The sequence below is a fragment of the Protomyctophum parallelum genome (assembly GCF_964188405.1).
Source record: "Protomyctophum parallelum genome assembly, chromosome: 12".
NCBI lineage: Eukaryota > Metazoa > Chordata > Actinopteri > Myctophiformes > Myctophidae > Protomyctophum > Protomyctophum parallelum.
The window spans coordinates 51,284,112-51,299,922 of record NC_139712.1 but is presented as its reverse complement, the minus strand read 5'-3'; the positions used below and the strand labels follow the sequence as shown (position 1 = coordinate 51,299,922).

The 15,811-nt window shown below is 44.9% G+C and overlaps 1 pseudogene across 1 annotated transcript in view; it reads left to right on the top strand.

Moving 5' to 3' along the window:
• Positions 1 to 15,811, top strand: part of LOC310867706 (partitioning defective 3 homolog) — a 656,686-nt pseudogene that overhangs the window by 524,301 nt on the left and 116,574 nt on the right. The window contains exon 16 of the transcript XR_014571073.1: positions 9,400 to 9,556. The product of XR_014571073.1 is annotated as a partitioning defective 3 homolog (transcript). The remainder of the gene's footprint in view (positions 1 to 9,399; positions 9,557 to 15,811) is intronic.

Genomic DNA, 15,811 nt, shown 5'->3' with positions numbered 1-15,811 from the left:
ATGTGTGCTGGTCTCTCATGCACACGCCTGTTACATGTGTGCTGGTCTCTCATGCACACGCCTGACCACTACCAGAGTTGAAATGGTAACCGCAAAACATGCTCCCCCCCATTTTTTTAATCTTTTCACGGATCGCTCCACCCCCCCCCCACACCCCCCAGCGGTTCATGTATTCTTGCATCTGTTTTACTGAAGGTATAAGGTTTGAATTTATAAGTTTAGGGTTAGGCATAGTTTTAGTTTTACTGAGGTTAAGTTAAAACAGTTTCCGTGCCAGGAATGGATTACTCCAGGTTATTGTCGCTGCCATACACGACAGACCCGCCTTTTGTTTTATGTGTTTAATCCGCCGTAATGTAATAAATAAAAAGAAAATCCGTCTTCGCCGCGGAGATAGAGACTAGGGCCCTCATTTATCAATCGAGTGTAAAATCTGCCACAAATTCGAGTGCAGGTTTCGTAGTACACCCACGTCTCCACGGCATTTATAAAGTGATCGCAAACAGCTGATCCTTCCTTAATTTCGTTCTCACGTTAATAAATGTCACGGCTGAATTTGATCTGGCACGCCCTAAGAAATCAAGCCTCGCCCTCGTTTTTGCGACCTGAACCACTGCTATACGATCTGGAAACCATGGTTACCGTGCCTTTCTGCCCGCCTCACCCCCCTCTCTCATACACACACACACACACACACACACACACACACACACACACACACACACACACACACAGACGCACACAAGCTGCACGCACACGCAACTTGCAAGCCCAACTATAAACTGGTGTGTTGTTAAATAAATAAACAACGAACACCTGCATGAATTAAATAAAGTTGTAGGCCTACCCTGTCTGTTCCCTCTCACCTCGCTTGCCTTACAATTTACAATTTACAATTTAGGCATTTAGCAGACGCTCTTAATCCAGAGCGACTTACATTTAAGCAAGAACAAAAGCATGTCCACGCACGCACGCACCTACATGACACATTAAATAAAGCTGTCTGTTTCTCCTCTCGCTTCGTTTCCCTTGCTGCCCGCCTCACCCCCCGCACACATATCGCAATTTTTCACTGTGTGTTGTTAGTTGTATATTAATTCATTAAAGTATTTTTAATTGAATATACAACAAGATATATTAGTGAACGAAAACCTGAACCTGTGAACCATAATTAAATAACAAATAGGCACACACACGCTGCTGTTTTGCAGGTGCTCCTCCTGTCCAGTGTGTCTGTCTGTCTGTCTGTCTGTCTGTCTCTCTCTATCACAGTGGTCCGTCCGTGACCAACTGACCATGCACGTTCCGACGTTCGACAGTCTATTTAGATTGCCTCGCAGACGTTAGTCACTGCAGTGGCCGCCGGCCGGGCTGTCAACTGTCATATGAATGTGCAGCAAAAACCGTATATAGCCTCATGTGGCTGGTGGTTGCTTGGCTGGGTAATATACCTATATATCTCCGATGCAGTTCCCACTTGCGCTGGGAGCCTGGCACGGTACATTTGGCATTGAGCGACGCGTCGGGTTTATTATATTGCACATACCGTAAGAAAGACATCGGCCTTCATGCTGTAGATTAGGCTACAGTAGGCTATACCACGTTGGGACTGCTGCACTATACTCTCCAACGTCCCGTCATGGAAATATTTCAGCACAGACAGCCCAAATCCTCGCATGTATGCGCTCATGCAAAACACTTTAAATGGCTTAAGCATCTCTTGCAACATTGTTTTTAATTGCACGATTTTATCTCCTACTAATTTCATATGACACATGTATTCCTTAACATTTTTATTTATTTATTTTTTACATGTAGCCCATATACATTATACATACATTTTATATAAACATTTTAGGAGTGAATACATATATGTTTAGATGCCTGTGACAGCCTCTCAGCAGTTCAGACAAGGCTGCTCCGCTTGTGTAAAACAGAAAAACAGCGTACGCCAGCTGAAGAGTAGACGTGACTATTTGTCCTACTCAAGTTCAATTTCAAGCTTTGCCGGAAATGTTAAATGCCGAAAATGTCGGTAATTTCGGCGTGCGCCCATATTTTGGCGTACGCACGGTTGATAAATGAGGGCCTAGATGCATTTGTTTTGATGACGAAACCGGAAATAGTCACATGCTGTGGGCTGCTAGGGCTTCTGGGAAATTGAGGCCAATGCAAACGAATGGGGTTCAACGCCTCATGGAGGAGGCTCCTGTGCTGCGTCTTCCGGGTGTACCAAGATGGCGGGTGGTGCGGTCGTTCATAACAAACGGGGGAAGCTTTTTTCGCTCGATTTTCACGGATTAAAAGCCCAAATAATTCAGCGTATGCTCTAAAGGTAATACAACAATCTCGGCAGTGAAGGGGGGTTGATTAAAATGCGGGTTAAGCGTGTAAAACAGTCAAACTGTTAAGGAATAAGGTTACGTTTGGGCATTGTTTTACTGAGGTTAAGTTAAGGAATAAGTTTCGGTTTTGGCACAGTTTTACTGAGGTTAAGTTAAGGAATAAGTTTAGGTTTTGACACAGTTTTACTGAGGCTACGTATGTTTAGGAATATCTGGTGGCGACCGTTCCCATGTTGCCGGATTTTCCCCGGGGCGTTCGTTGAAATATGTTGGGGGAAAAAATAATTTCAGTCATTTGAATCCGATCCATAGAATCCAGTCTTCTATAAAAGCATGTTGGCACAGCAAAAATAGCTGATCCACAAGCACTCAATGAGCCTGCTCGCCCACGTGATGCTCCTTTTCACACAGTTTCACAAATTGCATATTAGCACTTGGATCATACAAAGGATTTTGGTAGTGAGATTTTATTTCTGCTGTTGTAGCCAGTGGCGTGCACAGACATTTAGAGGGGCAGGTGCTCAAGTGAAAAAAAAGGGCACCTTGTGCAGCACATTTTGGAGCAGGAACCCATTTCGGTGCTTTATAGCTATTGAAAAATAGCAGATCTACAAGCTCATAGCGCGCCACCGAGTGGCGCGCTACGAGCTTGTAGGTCTGCTATTTTATTTATTTATCGAAGAACCACTGACATAGAAACATAGCTTTAGATTGTGGGGGGCCTAAATAATATAGTAGAAGTGTTTTTTATCAAGATTTGATCAATGTCACCGCATGGTCCACACACTACAAATTAGGGAAAAAAAAAAATATATATATATATATATATATATATGTATATATATATATATATATATATATATTTTTTTTTTTAAGAGCAATTGCCAAAAGGGCAGGGGGTGCTCTAGCACCCCCTAGTGTCTATCTGTGCACGCCACTGGTTGTAGCTGGCTGGCAGAGAGGTGCGATGTGCCCTGGATGTGATGCAGATGCAGGGGGCTTAGGGATGGTGGTAATTACAGCATGGAGGAGGATGTTGACTGAATGGGGGCCAGTGTCATGTTTTGACTGCAGTCAACGGTGTGTGTGTGTCAAGATATGCATCGATCGTCAACACGTCGCCAGTTTGACAACACTAGAGTTGGACGAAGCTGATACAGACAGGAGAATACACACAGTCACACACGTGCACACGCATGCACACACACAAACACACGCACAAACAATGCATATTCACTGTCATAAACATGCAGTAAATTACACATATACCGGTACAGTAATTGATAGATAAATAATGCATGCAGTACACACACACACACACACACACACACACACACACGTATGCACACGCACTCACACACACACATGGACATGCGCACGCACGCACATTCATTTATACACATATTATTTATACACAATTATCATAACTACATTGATAAATAATGCATTTATGTGGACGATTGGATAAGCACACGCGCACACACACACACACACACACACACACACACACACACACACACACACACACACACACACACACACACACACACACACACACAGAGAGAGACTGACTCTGTGTAAATCACTGTACTCAAATAATCCACTGTGAAAACGACTAGATTAAGACAGATTAAAAGCAGTGATGAGGTGGCTGCATTAAAACGGGGGCAATGAAGAAACCCTCTTTTTTTTCCCTGCACACTTTCTTATTCTTTGCTTTTACTCTTTGATTAACTCAAGATATTAGGCGCTAGCTCAACCCATTCTGACCTGAGATCAGATTCTTACGAGGTTTCCACTGGACACACACTGGTCTGATTGACCCATTCTGACCTGAGATCGGATTCTAGAAATGTCAGTCGCTCTTCGATTTTTCAAAAATAGCAGACCTACAAGCTCGTATCGCGCCACTCGGTGGCGCGATATGAGCTTGTAGATCTGCTATTTTTTAATAGCTAAAGCATAACATGATGCCGACACCAAAATGGGTGCCCGGTCAGAATGGGTTAACTTAAATGAACCCCAGAAGTTAAGTCAGGGAAACTCCTTGGGCTGCTGATTAATTGGTTCCTCCGTCGTCCGCACGGTTCTAAGTGATCCAATCATCAATCACGCCAGTGGTTCTCAAAGTGGGGTCCGCGGGCTGTCGCCTCACAGCTAGAAGGTCCTGGGTTCGATTCCCGCTGGGGACGCTGTGGGCACTGGCGGCGTGTTCCCTCCTCCGCGTCATCAGTGCCCATACCCGAAGGCGGGGGTTGGCGATAGGGTCTTTCTGTGTGGAGTTTGCATGTTCTCCCCGTGTCCCCTAGGGTAGATACCCTCACAAAAACATGCCGTAATCCTGGTCTCTAAAACTACCTACCCCTGGCCAGCCGGGGCGCCTGATGGAGGGGAAATGAACTAGTCGGAATAACGTGTCCCTTCCACGCGCTACGTCCGGCCGGGGAAATTCCCCTCTGTCAGGTGAAAAGAAGCAGCTTGGACTCCTCATGCATAGAAGGAGGCATGAGCGCCCAGGATTACATTAGATAATTGGCACTGGGTGAAAAGAAAAAAGAAAAAATTTAAGAAAAAAAAAAGTGGGGTCCGCGGACCCCCAGGGGTCCTCGGGTGGGTTCCAGGAGGTCCACAGCAAAATGAGTTCATCTCATCCCATTTTAACCACGTTATCCAGGTTGAACGGGCATGTAACGATTCACTCAACCCACGATACGATTCGTATCACGATATGATGTTCACGATATGATTTTTCATGATATTTTAAACAACAAATATTCTCCAGAAAAATTACTCTTTTTTTTTTTTTATATAATTTAACTTCCACCCCGAGCTTAATTCCCCCGAGCTTTTTTCACATGTTTTATTTAACTACATTGCAAAATAAGTAGCATTACTTTTGACAGTGCAGAAACATAATTGCCTTCCTTGATGAGCATGAAGGAACATCATCACCATCATCACCGAGGCACAGTCACACACAGCTCCCTTCTACAGTGCTCTACTAGTGAAAGTGACTCATTTCTCTCCAAAAGCACTTGAATATGATGGAAAATGACTAAAGCCTTTTAGTCATTTTCTTTTTTGAAATTTTCTTTTTTTTATTGCAATAAATTGATTAATATCGTCGGGATTAATATCGATATATATCGATATACTGTACGATATTACATTTACATATTACATGCCTAATGTTGAATATTAAAATAAATATATATGGCATATATATACAAGCTTATACATCAATATTGGAAGTATTGAAACATTTTGAATAATGGAAAATTTATTTATTTTTAACACCGCGTCCAAATATAATAGCTTATCAATTTTGGGGGTCCTTGAAACAAAAAGTTTGGGAACCACATGGCCTAAATGTCAAACTTTATGACACATGTATGTATGCTGCATAGTACAGTCAGTCACCCCGTTCACCTTGCTGCCAACCTGCCCACCTGACACGGCTGACGGTGTGGCAGGAGAGTGCTGCCACTTGTCACCCTGTCAGTCACTCCACCCAGTGGCACCTGCTAACTCTGCTCTGACCACAGATTAATGCTATAGGATCTACTCAATGATCTATGGCCATGCAAGTGCAACAGAAAAGTGACAAAAGCGTCGATCAGCGTGTTCAGGTTTTGGTCTCTCTCTCTCTCTCTCTCTCTCTCTCTCTCTCTCTCTCTCTCTCTAAAAATCACACCCGTGTGAAGTGAGGGGCGCTCTAAAGGTATGGCTCCCCCATATCTTGCAAGTATGATTGAACCCTACAAACCCTCCCGCGCACTCAGATCAGCCAACGCAGGGAAGCTGGAAGTACCCTCACTAAAAACGCCGGGACAACGCTCCACACGTCCCAAACTCTTCTCCCTTCTGGCTCCAAAACTGTGGAATGCACTTCCCATTGCAGTCAGAACTGCAGCATCACTCCCAATCTTCCACCGTAGTCTGAAAACCCACCTTTTTAGACTCCATCATGGCCCATAGCACTTACCCTACCCCCTTAGATAGCATTTCTGTAGACTTAGATAGCATCTGATACAGACTTATAGCATGTTATGTAGACGGCACTATAATTGCATTGTATATAGTCATAGCACGCCATAGTACATATGTTTACTGTTTAGCATAGTAGTATATATATATTGTTTATATGTATAGTCTCATAATATAGATATTCCACTGTTACTTTCTTAGCTTACGCATGTTTTATGATAAATGCTTTTGTGATGTATTCCCATGCTTTTGTTCTTGATTATTGTAAATCGCTCTGGATTAAGAGCGTCTGCTAAATGCTTAAATTGTAAATTGTCTAATCAATTATTGACCGTATACCAACCTTGAAACATACCTTTGTTACGTCGCCAAGAACGGTGGTCCCTTATTGGCCAAGGGTTTCCACCGACATACCGACCGACAGCCGATTTGCTCAGACATATATAATATGACGTCGGAAATTCTCCATTCATTGTCAAAGGCATTTAATGTTTGTTTGTGTTAAGACAGAATCTACACTATAGCTGTTTATAGGAGGGGATAGCGCCCCTCACAAATCTCTCTCTCTCTCTCTCTCTCTCTCTCTCTCTCTCTCTCTCTCTCTCTCTCCATAGCCCTGATGTTCTGGGACCTCATGCTAAATTGTGGTATTGTGGTAGATATACTTAAGGGCCTTCGGCAATCAGCACTACCGGTATAACTACAGTGTATATATGTCAAGTGGATGGCAGAGTACATTATACCACAACTAAGAACGACGACAGTGGTGAACGATATAGCCTATAGTTGTAGGCATAACGCTTGGTGTGCACGGCCCTTAAGATGGCATGTTCGTGTGAAAGTGTCTTGCACATTTAACGTCATTATCAACACAGTACTCTGACACATTCCATACGTAGTCTAATCCATCAGTCAATCATCTCTCTCTCTCTCTCTCTCTCTCTCTCTCTCTCTCTCTCTATTAGACACTGTCCACACATTATTTCAGGGTCGACCCACCAAACCGTTATATCCAATTCCTTTTTCAACCAATGACAGGTTTCTCCTCCTATACCACCACTCTCCGTAGATTAAAACAGAACGCAGCGAGACACAGTCACAGACAGAAAGAAAAGAGAGAGACTCCAATAATATAAATCTCCCATTTTACAATTGAAAACGTATTAAGTTAAATTCGTCCAGGGATGTGCTTTTTATTTTAATGAGGCTGGCAGCGGCCATGATTGTAATTGCGTTGACCTGCCCCTCCTTGCCGTCTCTCTCTCTCTCTCTCTCTCTCTCTCTCTCTCTCTCTCTCTCTCTCTCTCTCTCTCTCTCTCTCGCTATATATCTCTGTCTCTCACACTGCGCTCTCCAACTGGCTGTTATCACAGCGGCACACCCATAATATCCTCTGCTCCAAAGTTCGTTAAAGCTCTCATTTATATTAAACAGCCGATGGGTCCCTCCTCTATGCCAGAGGACAGCTGTCTCTATATGCTATACCAGGCGGACATCGGTCACTTACACCAGGGACCACTTACACCACCACCACGCCTGGGAGACAAACCCTGCGCCATACAACCTACCCTGTTCTTTCCTCTGGTTTCTTTTCTAGAGATACCCATCGGCACCCCGGTGTGATTTTCTCGTGTTTTCTCCATTCTCCGTTGGGCATGGGCGAGGCTATAGCTGTAGTTGTGAGACATTATTAATGTAAGGCAGCGCCCGTTGATTTTAAAAGCATGCCTGAGAGACAGACAGGGCCAGGTGGTTGCGGTACGAGGCTGGTCTAGCTGTGAGGGAGTTTTCTGTGATACATTCCCCTTGATGCCCACAGGCTGCCATGAGGCATTGTGGGAATTAGGCCAGGGTACAACCTTTGTTTTCCCGCTATAACTCTACAGTATCACCATAGGCTCCTCTCCTCTCCTCTCCTCTCCTCTCCTCTCCTCTCCTCTCCTCTCCTCTCCTCTCCTCTCCTCTCCTCTCCTTTCCTCTCCTCTCCTCTCCTCTCCTCTCCTCTCCTCTCCTCTCCTCTCCTCTCCTCTCCCCTCCCCTCCCCTCCCCTCTCCTCTCCTCTCCTCTCCTCTTCTCTCCCCACAGATCTGTGGGGAGTTGAGTGAAGACTCAACTAAGTAAGTGGATGCCCAGTGGGCAAATGCCCACTATGGGGTTCGACTTTGAGACTGAAACATGCATTAGAGCAGTTTTCTCGATTGTTAGCGATGGCTGTCTATTGGGCTATATGGGGAATCCATGCTGCTTTAAGCAGTTTGACTTGTGTAGCCAGTGTAGGTATAACTGTTTCACACTGCTTAGCCAGAAGATACTGCACCCACCCATGATGTTTACACCACGCAGTGTATCACATATCTGTGATTTGGGATGCCATGGCATCACATTAAGGGCTACGTAGACTCATTTCTTTTTCACTTCTGCATTTTATGTACAGGGTGTACAGTACAGTACAGTACAAGTGCACACATGTGCATTTTGTCGGGTGGAAATCTCTGTGTCCAAAACTGTTCAAGATTCAAATTTAAAAGCACCACAAGTATCAGATCGACAAGCTTGCAGATGCTGTTGTGTGACGCTGTAGTAGGGCGTTAAAAATATGGAGAATGTTATAGAATCTTTTGGAGAGCACTTATAACACAGTTAAACAACATAATGAGACGGACACAATACAGACTTTCAAAGTATTAGAATTTAGTATTCAAATACGATGGAACACCATACTGACTCTGACTCAACACAATTCAGTCAGACTTCAGCTTAAATACCTTCATCCACTCCCTCAGGGGGAGTAGGTGGGTCTTAACACATGAGACAATGGGAAGACCCCCTCAGTCCACAGCTAGAATGTCAGTAAAGATAACAATGGGACAGAAAACAGCTTCTCATAGTTTAAATTCCCATGGGTGATTTGATCTCCTTAAATGTATAACTTAGTGTATTCCAAATTACCTCGACAAGATAAGATGTTTCTGCCTGATGTGTATTATACACTGAGTTTATTGACCACCATACTGACTCTCCCTCTTCTTCCTCCTCCTCCTCCTCCCTCCCTCCCCTGGCTCTCCAGGAGGCCCCTGGCAGCCCGCCCGTGTTCGAGCATTCGATGACGTCCCTGTCCTCGTCTGACGAACACGAGCGCCGGATCTCCCACTCCCTGTACGGGGACATCGAGGGCCTGGACGACATCCCAACGCCACGGGCTACTAACGTGATCGGACGCATGGGTGAGTTGAGTTTACCGTGTCGACCCTGACTTCTTTGGCTGGATGTCTCCGTAAAGTGTTGAGACTCCATCACTCCCGGTGTCTCCGTGCTCAGCATCAGCACCACTCCATTCCGTTCTGTAATATCTCCATTCTCTAACCCAGGGAGTCTTTTTTCAGGCCAAGATATGTTTGTCTCACACACACACACACACACACACACACACACACACACTCAACACAGTATAAAGTCGTGTTGCAGATTGAACTTTTCATAGATGTCGTAGATTGCTTATGTGTACTTGTGTAGCGTCGTGCTGGTTTCATGTTCATGAACCCACTTAGCCCCCATTATAGAACACTGGTCTGCCCTTTTCCCCCCTCCCCTCTACACCAAACCTCTTTGCTGAAAAATAGCCAATCTACAAGTTCACAATGCCTCAGTGTGGTGCGTTATTAGCCTGGTTAATAAACCAGACCGAATCAGCCGTTGGCAAAAAAAAATTGCCTACCGGCGGATTTCGGTCTGGAGAGGCTCAATTGTACGCCCATTTTCTACACACGAGAACATGTGCGCCCAATAGGGACACGGTATGCAATATGGGCGGGCTTTGGTACAGTGACGTTCAATGCTTGAGACCTTTGACTGACAGTAGCTCTGACCAATTGCGTCAAAGAGAAAATGTTTCCCTGGAAATGAAATCCAAGCTGAGCCTCCCCAGACTAATATCCCGCGGATTCGTGCGATATTAGTCTGGTTTATTAACCAGGCTAGTGCGTTATGAGCTTGAAGATCGGCTATTTTCATGACTTTTGTGCAACACTCTAGTATGACAAAGTAGGGCAATTTTTTTTTATAAAACATTCAAAATATGGAGATCAAGGTTTCTAGACCGACGCCGACAACGATATTTGCCGGCGGATTTAGCCTTATCTCCCCCAGGGAGACCCGAGCAGCACCGACGAAACGGATTCCTTCAGTACCTAAAAGCAGATCCGATTCATCGCCAAACCAAAATAATACAGTATTGCTCATTTTATATTTTCCTATTCAATTAAACATATTTCATCAATTTACAATTTACAATTTAGGCATTTAGCAGACGCTCTTAATCCAGAGCGACTTACATTTAAGCAAGAACAAAAGCATGGAATACATCACATAAAAGCATTTATCATGAAACATGCGTAAGCTAAGAAAGTAACAGTGGAATATCTATATAATGAAACTATACATACACTATACATAATAAACTATACATATTTACTACTATGCTATACATATGTACTATGGCGTGCTATGACTATATACAATACAATTATAGTGCTGTCTACATAACATGCTATAAGTCTGTATCAAATGCTATCTAAGCCAACAGAAATGCTATCTAAGAGGGTATAGGGTAAGTGCTATGGGCCATTGATGGAGTCTGAAAAGGTGGGTTTTCAGACTACGGCGGAAGATTGGGAGTGATGCTGCAGTTCTGACTGCAATGGGAAGGGCAGAAGTTCATCCATCCATGAGTGTTGTGTCCGGACTGAAATTGTGCACCAAAAGTAACTGATCTACAAGCTCGTGGCGCCTTGCAGCATGGCATTGTGTGAGCTTGTATGTCGGGGCTGTTTCCAGTATAGCGTGACAGCCGGCGCGCTAAAAACCAGGGTATGTAAGTCAGGCGATGTCGAGGCGTCTTTTCCCTGACTCGCCTCGCCTCGCCTCAGGTTTGACTGATGCTCATTAACTTTGCATCCCACCCCGTCAGCAGTCAGCACACATACTGTATATACAGTACAGGTGCTCTGAAAGCACATCATTGTTCAGACTCTCTCTACAACGTGGACTTGTGTCACAGCTCCTGACATTTCGCTGTATATTTTGTTTTTTTGAGTGGTGCAACTACTCCTACAACCAGCAATGTCCGTGTACCTGTGTGTATGAGCACGAGTATTTATGACTTATTAATACCAGTAGGGGGCGCCATAAACAGGGAGAGGGGTATTGCTGTGCCTGCTGCCTGCTAATGAGGTGGGGGGGGGGGGGGGGGAATGCACCACTCAGTTCACACGTGTGTGATTTTTCTATTTCATATGTTGTCACTGTCTGGTGGAAACCAAAAGCTGTTACTTTGCAGGATTCAGAGTAGTAGTAATCAGCAGTAATCAGCAGTAGCAGAGTAGTAGTAATCAGCAGTAGCAGAGTAGTAGTAATCAGCAGTAGTAGTAATCAGAGTAGTAGTAATCAGCAGTAGTAGTAATCAGAGTAGTAGTAATCAGCAGTAGCAGTCTAGCAGAGCCGCTTAAGCGCCAAACGCGTCGCTTCATTGGCACCACGTTTCGAGCTTCCGGATCTGCTCCTTTTGATGTTTATTTTTGTGTGACGCTGTGATCAAGTGATCAAGTTGATTTATGAAAAATAAATAAAAACAAAGGTTGGAATATCGGAGCTAAGAGAGTTCCTGCCCCGTCAGCAACACGTTGCCTCACTGTAAGGACTGACTCACACCTTCACAACAGATTGATATATAGCTGATGCATGAGACTTATTGACTGATGCAAGCTCGCAATTCATTTCCAATGGGAGTCACATGGTTTTGACACAACATTTTTGTTGTATGAGGGGTGGGGGGGGGGGGGGGGGGGCAGTCGAAACACAGCCGAAAGCCGCACAACAAAAACGTTGTGTCAAACCATGTGACTTCCATTGGAAATGCATTGGGAGCTTGCATCCGTAAACAAGTCTCATACATCTAGCATGCATCAATGTTGTATGCTATAGATCGAAAGGTGTGAGTGAAGCCTAGGCCGGGGGCCATGCGCCCCCCCGCTGTACGCTATATCATATTTGTGACAGTTAAGGACAGCTCCTTCTGCCTGGGCTTTAGATGGACGGGCAGGGCCTCTCTCTCCCTGTCTATCTTCCCCGCTATGTGTTATTTTACACAGTGCAGGAGCTCAGACTTATTGCCTGGCCTGTGGGGATGTGACAGTTGTGGTTATAGAGGACAGATGCTCTGATCTGCTCGAGCAAGGTCAGGGAAACGCAGAGGCCCGGCTGCAGGCCCTTTGACTGACAGCTTTTTAGCTGTGGAAAGTCTATCTTAGAGAGAGCCAGTCAATTACTGGAACATGAAGGCCAGATATATGGGTGTGTGTCGGGTGTGTGTGAAGCAAGACATAATAGACACTCACATGTGCACACACACACACACACACACACACACACACACACACACACACACACACACACACACACACACACACACACACACACACACACACACACACACACACACACACACACACACACACACACACAATGTGCACTGTAGCAACACAAAACCACATGTACTGTACACACTCTAAATCAAGTTGTACCCAAAACCTCATGAGAGCATTACTGTACATTTTCCCTCCCTAAGAGGAAATAGCCATTACTGACAAAAGCTTTGGGGTCATTGTAGTACACCCTAAAAAAAACACAAGCTGAGAAAAAGGAAAAACAAATTGAATCAAAGCTCCTCTCATTTTCTGTCTCGCCTGTTATGTATGGGCCTGAGCTGCTATAAATAGGCCCCGCCGGGCTCAGAGGTAAATGGCAGAGAATGGGCTTTGCTGCAGGAGAATTAAGACCCGCCACTTTGATTGTGACTTATTGCGGATGGCAGCAAGTCAATATAGTGACATCGTAAACTCCATATTTCTGCCAGGGGCCCCTGATTGTTATTGCTCTGGTCGCTGCTCGATTTTTCTGAACAAGCAAATGATGTCCCCCTGCCCGCTCTGCAAGATGCCTATCTCTCACCGCCCACCGATCGCTCCCCTCTGAGCGCCGTGTACGAACATCTGACCCTCCTATAGGACCAATCCTAAAGGGCATCATGGGACAAACAGACGATCTACAAGACCCCCTAGCCGAGAGAGACGTGTAACGCATAGTTTTTTGTACAGACATTCGTATACAGATATATGTGTTTGATGTATTACCATGCTGTTGTTGCTTGTAAATCACTTAGAGGATTAGAGTTTAGGATTAGAGATTCTAAATGCCTAAATTGTAATTGTACAGAGACGAAGCAGAGACCCCCCCCCCCCCCCCCTACATATTATTATGTACATTGTGTTGTGTTGTAGATTAAACATTTTCATAGATTTCATAGACTTGCTTGACGGCACTATCGGTGTTGTTGGATTAATGTGTATATTCATTTAACCACTTGAACCGTCAATACTTTGTAAACTTGACCTTTCACTCTGTACTTGTTCTGGTCTTTCTTTCCCTCTACACCAATCCTATTTGTCGAAAATCAATCAAAAGTTCACAACGAGAGTTGTGAGATCGGTTATCTTTGCATCCAAGGAACCAACCTCCACATCAGGAGCAATTAGGGGTCTTTGCTCAAGGACACTTCAACATGCACGAACTCTGGGGGAGCCCGGGATCGAACTGGGATTCGGTTCCCATCCGGCCACTCTACCGGGCACTGAGCCACTGCCGCCCCTATAATAATGATAAACTATTATTTATATAGCACCTTTAACGTGGGAATAAAACAAGATTAGACCTATAGATATGCTACACACAGTCACACACACACACACACAAAATGTCAAAAGTGAACGGTCGATGTGGAGATGACAGTGGCGGATGCTTAGTGGATTGAATTGCCAATTCCAATCTCGTCTCAGTCTCAGATCTCGGAGGTGGAATTAGACGTTGACCCGTGTGAAGACTGAAGGCTGAGGCGATTGGGAGTGACACCAGCTGCTCTCTACAGTCAGGAGGGCTGCTGAGTGAAGGTGATGGCAGCAGCGTCTATAGGATGCAAAGGTGCTCGACTGCATCGTGTTACACTGCGTTTCTGCGGTTATAGGGGTGGGGTCGGGTTGGGGGGGGTGAGGCCAGTGGTGGAAAGTAACAAAATTGATTTGGTTAAATACTGTATTTCAAGTACAATACTTTCGTATTTTTACTCAAGTAAACTATTTGAATTCCTGACTTTTAATAGTATTTCTAAATTGCAGTGTTGATACCTACTTTTTATTCTTTACTAAGTAAAGAATATGAGAACTCTTTCTACTTTTCTATGCTTTGAGCAGAGTCTGTTTTATCAAACTACTGTATGCCGCTGTCTTTTATGTTGGCTAGACTATACAGTATGTTGTCCCTATCGGGTGGAAACCGCATTTATCCATATTTTTTTTTACTTTTTCAGGATTTTTTCACGTATATAATATTTGTGCACCCACCTGTTCAGCCTATAGGAATCGACTGACCACAACAACTGTCTGACGTTGTCTGTCAGCTCCGTCACACATCGGTCAGTGTCCCACTAGGCTAGTGCGGCGTTGGTCGAGGGGCGCCATGAGTCCACCCCGCTATCAGGTGTAATAGGCCTGTCTGTCTGCCTGCCTGTCTGTCTGTCTGTCTGTCTGTCTGTCTGTCTGTCTGCCTGCCTGTCAGTGTTGCCATGTGCAGGTGTTGCCAGTGTTGCTGCTTATTATAAGTGACAATGGGCTTGTTTCTTGTTTTCGGACAACACACTGAGAGCTGCAGGGCCCTCTTCTTCTTCAGCTTGTAGTTTGGCTATTTTCAAAATAGCTGATGTAAATATGTACATTTGAGCCGGTAACAAGTTATGTGTGCACACATTGGCCGTATAGTTCAGTTTGGCAAAATAGACCGTGACGCATGCTGAGCATGCAGAAGCGCAGCCTATACGGCCGTGCTCTGTGGCCACGATGCGTCACCGACACTACCACTAACCCCGACGCAGCTGTCTCTGCAGCCCCGTATGCAACGCGTTGAGAGCTTGTAGATCTGTCTGTTCTTGCAGCGCTGGTGTTCGTTCACGTTGTCAATAACAACACAATACAGGCGGAGATGAAGTGAAGTTCAATCAGTGCGTTGAATCAGCAGCAACAAGCTAACACCAGCTTAGCTTAACTTGTTGCTAATGATTTGTCACTCCGTCTTTTTTTTTTCCTTTTTTATTTCTCGACTTCACGGGTCGCGCATTGGGTTGTGACGAGACACGAGACAGCAGTGTGCATTCTGGTGTGACTGTACTATATTATTAAACTGCATGGGTCCGGAGCTGTCCGGACTCCGGAGCATAAACAACATGTAGGCTACAGTACATTAGCCTCCCTCGGTCCCAGCCAGGCAGCCAGCCCAGTGTGTGAGCGGTGCGCTGTTCCCCCGTTCCCCGACCCCGATGCTGCTGGGACTCTGGGAGCTATACATACCATTAGAACCAGAGGAGGGGGTTTCCACTT